This window comes from Meriones unguiculatus, chromosome 8 (genome assembly GCF_030254825.1).
Source record: "Meriones unguiculatus strain TT.TT164.6M chromosome 8, Bangor_MerUng_6.1, whole genome shotgun sequence".
Lineage (NCBI taxonomy): Eukaryota > Metazoa > Chordata > Mammalia > Rodentia > Muridae > Meriones > Meriones unguiculatus.
The window spans coordinates 77,872,988-77,881,400 of NC_083356.1; the positions used below are offsets into that span (position 1 = coordinate 77,872,988).

At 49.9% G+C, this 8,413-nt stretch overlaps 1 long non-coding RNA gene across 1 annotated transcript; it reads right to left on the reverse strand.

Annotated features, from left to right (window-relative positions):
* Nucleotides 1-3,591: 3,591 nt before the first annotated feature.
* On the reverse strand, nt 3,592-5,933 carry LOC132656027 (uncharacterized). Its single transcript, XR_009593986.1, has 3 exons — nt 5,565-5,933; nt 4,206-4,244; nt 3,592-3,757 (listed from the first exon to the last, which is right to left on the reverse strand). It is a non-coding gene; the product is annotated as an uncharacterized LOC132656027 (long non-coding RNA).
* Nucleotides 5,934-8,413: the final 2,480 nt, after the last annotated feature.

Genomic DNA, 8,413 nt, shown 5'->3' on the forward strand with positions numbered 1-8,413 from the left:
TTGAGGCTTGGGATTTGGCAGAAGAAAGGGAGGTGGAGTTTGGGGTTCACAGGCTGGGGTTCAGGGACCACAAGGAGGAAGAGAAGTCAGGATCAGAAGAGAAAGCAGACCAGCACTCTGGGTTAGCGTGGGAAAGGAGCCCATGGCTGGATCAGCGTGGATGGAGGAAATGGAGAACATTAATAAGTATTTTGGAATCATGGATGGGAGGTAGCTTGAGATTGGGGCTAGGGGTAAAGTTCGTTTAGAGGGTTAATATCCGAAGTGCCCCAGGTAAAGGCTATTTTATAAAATACAACAGGTGTCTGTGTCTTTATTTGTTTGATGGTGGGTTAGATAATACCTCCGTAATAATTGTAGCTTAATTATTAGGCTTAAATTTATTATTATATAATATTATATATATTACGTATATATTATATGTATATATTACATTAAATTATTAATTATATATATGTAGTGATAACATTTATTAGGCCATTCCTCTTAAATTTACCATAACACATAAAGTCAATTTTAAAAAAAGAAAGAAAAGTAGAACACACGGGGAAGGTGACGGGGTCGGGGGTAGCCCAGGGTCAGGACAGGACATTTCTAACAGTCAGAGGACCCCACCTGAGACGCCTTGATGCCTCTCTAGCCCTGATCGCTCGCCATCTGCATTGACACCCTGAAGAAGGGAACCCAAAGTGTGGTCTGTTCAGGGAGGTGGGATGGGGTGGCTGGGGGAGTGGGGGTGGTTCCGCTCTGTCCAAGAGGAGGAAGCAGCTGCTGAGGCTGAGAGAAAAGGAGGCTTCTGAGGGGGAACGGGTCTGTGGGGCGCTGACCAGGGAATGCTTAAGTCAGCTCTACCTGCCTTGCCTTCTCCCCACTTCCTGGCTGGGGCTGGGGGTAGAAGAGCTAGGGCTGAACTCCCAGCATGCCTTGCAACCAAACCTGCTGGATAATGAGATTTCGGCTGATGACTAAGGCATGTTAACACAGCAGATTCTAAGATCTTGTTCCCACACTTTACATGTGTGCATACGCAGAGAGACAATGAACAACTTCACACTCAGGCCCAGTGGCAAAAAACAAAAACGTGTGAATATGCATACACACATAGAGACTGCTTAGGACTGTGGTTCCAAAACTAATCTTCAGAATTATCAGAAGAGCTTGTAAAATTCAGACGCCTGGGCCACAGAAATGGACTGAGCCTGGTATCTTCAAAGAAGCCCAAAATCCTGTACGGGAGCAGTGTATTGGCCCCTAAAGATGTCCACATCTTAATCCTCAGTCCCAGGACTGTGCCAGGTTACATGCGCAGGGGGGATGGAGGACCTTCGGAGTGACGGTTGCTCCTCAAATAACGTTAAAACAAAACTTTAGAAGCAGCGGTGTAGTTCGGTGGCAGAGCACTTCCCTAGTGTGTGCAAGGCTCAGGACTGTAGCCCCATCATCCTAAAAACAAGGACGATACATAAAATTAAACCTCAAACTTCCGGGTTACTTGGGTGAGACGGACTGAGTGAGGCTTTGTAAGAGTGTAAACAAGTCCCCAGGTGAGGGTCCGAAGCTGCCAGCCAGGAAGTGGTGAGCCCCCATACTCCAAAAAAGCCGTGGAGGTGTGATCAGACTTATAAGTAGAATACAGCCCTTATGAAAGAGGACGAGGTATTGGGGAGAAGTCCACTGTAGCTGCTAAGCCCAAGTCTTTGGTGCATTGTGGCCCCTGGCTATGAGCCAGCCGAAAGGGACATGAGGACTCTGGTAAGGTAGGAGGGTTTGTTTATTTGTTTGTTTGTTTTGGTGTTGGTGGTGGTTTCAAAACTGGATTTCTCTGTGTAGCCCTGGCTGTCCTGGACTCACTTTGTAGACCAGGCTGGCCTCAAACTCACAGAGATCCATCTGCCTCTGCCTCCTGAGTGCTGGGATTAAAGACTTGCAGAGGGAGGTTGAAGAGGAGTCTGCCTGAGAAGGAAGCAGGTTTGGGCATGATACGAAGCCAGGGCTCCTTAAGTGACTCCTGAATCCAAGGATGGAAGGAGGCCACAGGCCAGGGATTCTGGAAGCTCGCGGAAGGCAGAAAAAGCAAAGAAACATACTGTCTGTAGAACTGAAAAGAACGCTGCCCTGTGATGAGGCAACCTGATGAACTGAGGAACCTTAAGGTAACAAGTGAGCATGTCTTAAGCTCTACCTATGAGGTGATGGCTGTAGCAGCAAAAGGACATCAACAGCCATGGTGCACTGTCTCTGGTGCACTGTCTCTGGGGACCGCTAGGCTGTTCTGGTCAGTTGGCCTATGCTGCAGGAATGGGCTCCTAGCCAGGAGGAGCCAGGCAATGGGGACGGGAACTCTGGGTATGAGGGTGGCCCCAAGAGAACTTGGAATGGACAAAGACACTTTCCTAAAACATGGTGTCCTGTCTTAGGCACTGTCTGCACCAGTTACTGCTGGGAAGAACAGTTCAGCGTTACACTGAAGTTCTAGGGACACAGAGACAACTAAGCCAGGCACTGACTTCTAGGAGGTTTACGGGGAGGAGACGCAGCAGGGACCAGTCTGAATCCAAAAGTCGTCACTATTCAGAATAACACCCTTACGGCAGAAAACAGGGCAGAGACGACGGCTGCCCAAGAGGCCATCGTGATTCCTCCTGGTCTATCTGGTCTACCTGAGCCACATGGTCTACCCAGTGGCAGGATAACCCTGTGCCCCAACCGTATCCCTGAGGACACATAAGGTGCGGCGGCTGCTTCCTTCCTGGGCTCCAAACCTCCCTGTGTAGAAAACAGGTGTCCTCCTTCCCCTGCCTTCCTTCTGCGGCCAAGCCTGGAGATGGAGAGGACAGACTAACTGTCGGACAGTTAGTCACCCTCATGTGTCTCTGAGCACCTACTGTGCTGACCCTAGCTGGAACCATCATCCGCACATTCTTCGGTGATTCTTCAAAAACGCCCTGGAGTGGGTCATGGGGTGGGGTGAGGTGGATATTTTATGGCCCTCCTTACTTGAGGTACTTAGGAAAGACAGGAAGCAGCAAGGCAGACCCGGGGGACAGAGAGAGAGTGAGAGGACTGTTGGCGTTTCTGTTTGGGAAGCTGGAGAAGTTCCCCTGGAGACGGACGGGGGTGGAAACTAGTAGACCACATGTGTGGAGCTGGGTGACTGGAGCCAGTTTTTGAGTTACGGATATTTTATTCTTTAAAAATTCTTTAAATTAGCACCTGTTTGTTTGGTGTGTGTGTGTGTGTGTGTGTGTGTGTGTGTGTGTGTGTGTGTGTGTGGCTTGTGTGTGGAGGTCAAGGGACAGGTCTTGGGAGTCAGTTCTCTCAGTCCACCTGTGCTTTTTGGGGATGGATCTCAGGTCATCAGAGGTGGCTATAGGGACTTGTGCCTGCTGAGCCATCCTGCCCCCCCGCCCCCCTCTTTAAGCACCCTCAAATGGTATGAGTTGAATTAGTTCCTAGCTTGTGGTTCTATTCTGGAAGAGTCTAACAGTGTTTTGGAAGGGGCGAGGCTTGGCAGAAGTAGGACTGCCTCTGTCTCCACCCTTACTCCCTTAAAAACCCAGGACAGAATAAAGGCAAGCACTACCACTGGCAGAATTATTTGTTTATTTTGGTTTTTCAAGACAGGGTTTCTCTGTGTAGCCTTGGCTGTCCTGGATCCATTTTGTAAATCAGGCTGGCTTCGAGTTCACGGAGATCCACCTGCCTCTGCCTCCGCCTCCTAGAGTGCTGATATTACAGGCCTGTGCCACTGCACCAGCTGGAAAACAAGATTTTTCAACACCTTGAAACAGAGGTTCTTCATTCCCTTTCCAGATTCCCTTCATTCCCATTCCAGAGGGAATGAAGGCTCAGAAAACAAACACTTTTCCCAGCACCTTATAGGAGAACAGCAGAGCTGGGATTTGATTTCTCCCTGTTTCCCTTGGGCAGAGCAGAGAAGTAAGGCAGAAGTGGGGTTCAGAGAGGGTGACAAGGAACATGAGGGAGAGGCTTAGCTCTGGGTCCTGGCCAGGAACAGGACCCCAACCCAGATTGGCTTCTTCTCTGCCATTCCCTTGACAACCCTTGCTTTCCATGATGATGCTGGAAGCAGCTGCCCAGGAGAGCAGTAAAGCGGGGAGGAGTTACAGACATCTGTTGTTCTCCATGGTAACGAGTGAGCAGCCCTCGCCACTTAACCATCCAGAGGACCAGCCAGCACTCACCGGGGGTGCCCAACGAAGGTTTTTCTTCATCTTCCCTTTCTACCAAAGCAGGATGCCCCCGAATCCAAGCATAAAACAGAGAGAAGACAAGGGGCCCAGTGTGGTAGGCAGGATCAGCCCCTACCCCAAGGAGAGCCCAGAATGTGGGAGAGCTGAGCCTAGTGGGTTTTTTTTTGCCAACTTGACACAGCTAGAGTCATCTAGGAAAAGGCACCTCAATTGAGAAAATGCCCCCATCAGGCAAGGCTCTGGTGTGGGTGGTCCCACCTCTTGGCAGGTGGTCCTGGATGCTACAGACAGCAGGCTGAGCAAGCCATGGAGAGCAAGCCAGTAAGCAGTGCTCCTCCGGCGCCTCTGCTTCAGCTCCTGCCTCCAGGATCCTGCCCTGAGTTTCTGCCCTGCTTGTTCTCAATGATCCACTATGATTGGACCATATAATCTAAATAAACCCTTTCAATAGAAATCCAACAGGTATCTAGAAAACAGGCCTAACAGGCCAGAAGCAAAGCAGGAAACAGAAGCCATGGAAGGGCTGTGACCTCACCGGTGACTCTCACTGTCAGCAAGAAGAACATCAAGACTATTACATCAGTCTTCTGTGACTGTGTCATGGATTACTCTGAGCTGAGTGGCTTAAAACCACAAGTGGTGGGCTGGAGAAATAGCTTAGAGGTTAAGAGCACTGCTCTTAACCTGCTCTTCCAGAGGTCCTGAGTTCAATTCCCAGCAACCACATGGTGGCTCACAACCATCTATAATGAGATCTGGTGCCCTCTTCTGCCCTGCAGGCACACATGCAGGCAGGACACTGTATAAATAATGAATAAACATTTTAAAAAAGAGTTAAAAAGAAAACAAACAAGGGTTAAAATTTCAGTCTCAGCTGGGCACAATGAAGCACACCTGTGATCCCAGCATTCAGGGAGGCAGAGGCAGGGGGATCTCTGTGAGTTCGAGGCCAGCCTGGTCTACAAAGTGAGTCCAGGACCCAAGGCTACACAGAGCCCTGTCTCCAAAATCCAAAACCAAACAGATCTCAGTCTCAGGGTCAAAAAGCCGGGGAGCAGCTGAGTTCCCTGGGAACTCGGAAGGAGACGGAAAGTCCTCGGTGGAGAAAAGACGTGTCACATACGTTAAGTCACAAGGCGTTGTCACGAAAGATACTACCCATGCATGCGCCACCAGATTTAAGTCTTGATATACCCACCCCTGTCACAGCCGCCTGTGTGTTCTCCTCGGCCCTGTCCCCTGCTCCACATTTCTCCATCTAGCCACGTTCCAGAGTCCCCGGCTTTCCTGAGTTGTGACACACATTGTTTGGTTTGGTTTTCTGTCTTGAAACCCGCACACGCATCTTACCGCGTTGGATGAGCTTTAGCCTGGAAGTTTCCCTTCCCCTTAACATTCTGCCTCTGAAGTTCAGCCACACTGTAACTTCCGGTTTCCGTTCCTTCATCTTGTCTTCACTGGTGTGAACCAGAACTAGGTACATAATTTGCAATGTATTCACTTGAGGTTTGGGTTTTTGGTTTGTTTGGTTTTTTTTTTTTCTTAGTATGCAAATTTGGGAAGGCTGTCAGTAAGTTCTTCCTTTTTTGTCTGGCTTTAAAATTATATGGGTGCCCAGAACGGCTTCAGTTGAGTTTCCCAGTTTCACAGCCCCAAGTCTTCAGCAATCCCGACAGCTGAGCTTCCCACCTTGGTTAGCTGTCCCGTGAGACCAGGCGCTATTTTCTGAAGGGCAGAAACCACATGATTATTCTTCCATGTACTGTCTCGCTGGTCCTGAACTCCCCTCCCTCCCTTGCCCCTGCTTTCCAGGGGAAGCTAACGGCCATGGCTCTTACCCAAGCCCTCACCCTCCCTACTTATACCAAGGCTGCCTCCCCTCCCCCTCCCCCTTCCCAGAGCCTATGACAGCTCCACCAGGAATAAGGCATACAGCTTTCCCACCCCACGTGATCACCGCTTCACGGCAGCTCTGCCTTGCTTGGGTGTGACCGCTGGGCCCAGCAGAGATGTGGAAAAATGTCACTCCGGCAGTTAAACCTCAGCTCCTGTCAGAAGGCTCCCACCCACTCCCACAGGGACTCCAGATCTAAGGCACATTATACAGGTCACCCATGGGCCAGTCCTAGCTGCTGCGCCATACCACAGCCCAAAACCGTGCCAAGTAGAAAGTGACTGGTACTGATGCCAACCTCGCTGCTAGTGGCATAGCTGTCCCCTGAGCCTCTCTGAGCTTTAGCCTGTTGCTCTGCCGTCTGCACTCACAACCGTTACAGACCGCCACAGAAAAAAGAAAAAGAAAAACGACCTACTCTCCTCTGCCTTCTGGCCCAGCAGGAGTTCTAACGGGCTAATGTCCTGAGCGGGCTCCCCCAGGCCCCACCACTAGAAAGAGGACAGGTTCCAGCAGCAGCCACCCTGAGCACTGTCCAGCTCTGTCAGCACCACTGGGACGGGGGTCCCTGTCCCTTTTGTAGAAACCTGAGTGTCTTGACATCTGTCCTTTTGTGTTCCCATTTGTCACATGGCAGGTATTCTGAACTTGGACTGCAGATAGCAGTTTCCTTCAGGTTATCCCTCAGCCCTAGGTGAAGCAGCAGGTACTGACACCAAAGGCTGGACTTGGAGGAGGGCGTTGACTGAACATTTTCAAGACACCTTGATGTAGGTCCCTATCTCTTGATGATGACCAGGTTCTCATATGTACATATACATGTATATACATATAAAATGTGTGTGCAGGGTGCAGGGTGGTAGAGGGGAGCATGCAGAGTCAGAGGACAGCTTTGTGGGGTCATTTCTCTTCCCACATTTACATGGTCCCAGGGGTTGAATTCAGATAGTCAGGCTTACTCAGCAGCAGGTTCACAGTCATCTAGCCCACCATGTTTATTTAAGCAAGGTGACAGATAAAAAGATGGCGTTTAAAACCAGGCACTGGAGGCACACTCCTTTAATCCCAGCACTCGGGAGGCAGAGGCAGGTGGCTCTCTATGAGTTTGAGTCCAGCCTGGTCTACAGAGTGAGTTCCGGGACAGCCAGGGCTACACAGAGAAACCCTGTCTCGAAAAACAAAACAAAAGGTGACATTTGAAACCTCTATTAATTCCTTATAAGCCCCAAGAGGTTTTGCCCTCATCTGAAGAGAAGTTGGACACTTTCAAGTCTATGTGACGGTTTTGTGTACTCTGCCCAGAGAGAGAACATACAGAACGCTGTTGCCCAGTCGAGGAACGGGCTGCGCTGCCAGCTCTCCTGTGCTCATGACTGTCGTGTGACAAAAACCTTTCCCCGGGGAGACACAACACGTGTCTACTCACCCCAGACAGGGAACCCATGACAGACCAAAATACAGATACCACCAAAGTCCAGCCTGGTGAACCAATGAGTTTTATTGGGGTTACTTCCAGGAGCATGGGTGAACCGTTACTTACAGGAGAAGAAATGCCTCAAAGGCAGTGGCATCGGCAAAGCCTGCCCCAGCACAGTGACAGCTCACAAAAGCTGGGAACACACTGCGCAGCCTGCAAGTAGCTCATCAGCTAGGAGAATGTCCCTTCCAGGTGACCCACACAGCTCAGATGGTTTCTGCTTCTTCCAGGCATCTGGCCTAGTCTCCGTCTTCCTTGCAGTTCAGCTTCCATCAGTCTGAGATGGACTCTCAGCTTACATTGTTTATTCTCACAGGGAGGGGTTTCGTGAATTTAGTCAGTTTCAGGGACTTCCCGGAGCTATTTTGAGTTGTTACCTTCTTGCTTAAAGAGCTTCGCTGAAGGATGGACTGTGTCAGTCTCAGAACAGTTAGCACAGCGGTGACCACTCTTCAGCCTTGGAATCCTTTGTGTATGACTCTTATGAGGTCCTTAGCATCGTGATAGGTATCTGATGACCCCTGTATTTCTCCCATCCTTTGGATCATACTAAGCACACAATCATGGGAATTGAGGACGTTAGAAGGAAAGGATCATCTGGGACCTGGTCATGCCATCCACCTGTCCTATAACCTTCAATGGCTCTCTCCCTTACCTGCAGGACACATCCAAGGCTCTGGCCCCAGGCCTGCTCCACCTCTATATCCTCACTGATCTCATGTACCCATCAACTGTCCAGCCATTGTCACATGGGACACAGGGTATAAGCTGGGATTTATTTGGAGAAGCAGAGTCATTCAGAGTATAGAGAAAAAAAGATGGGTTACA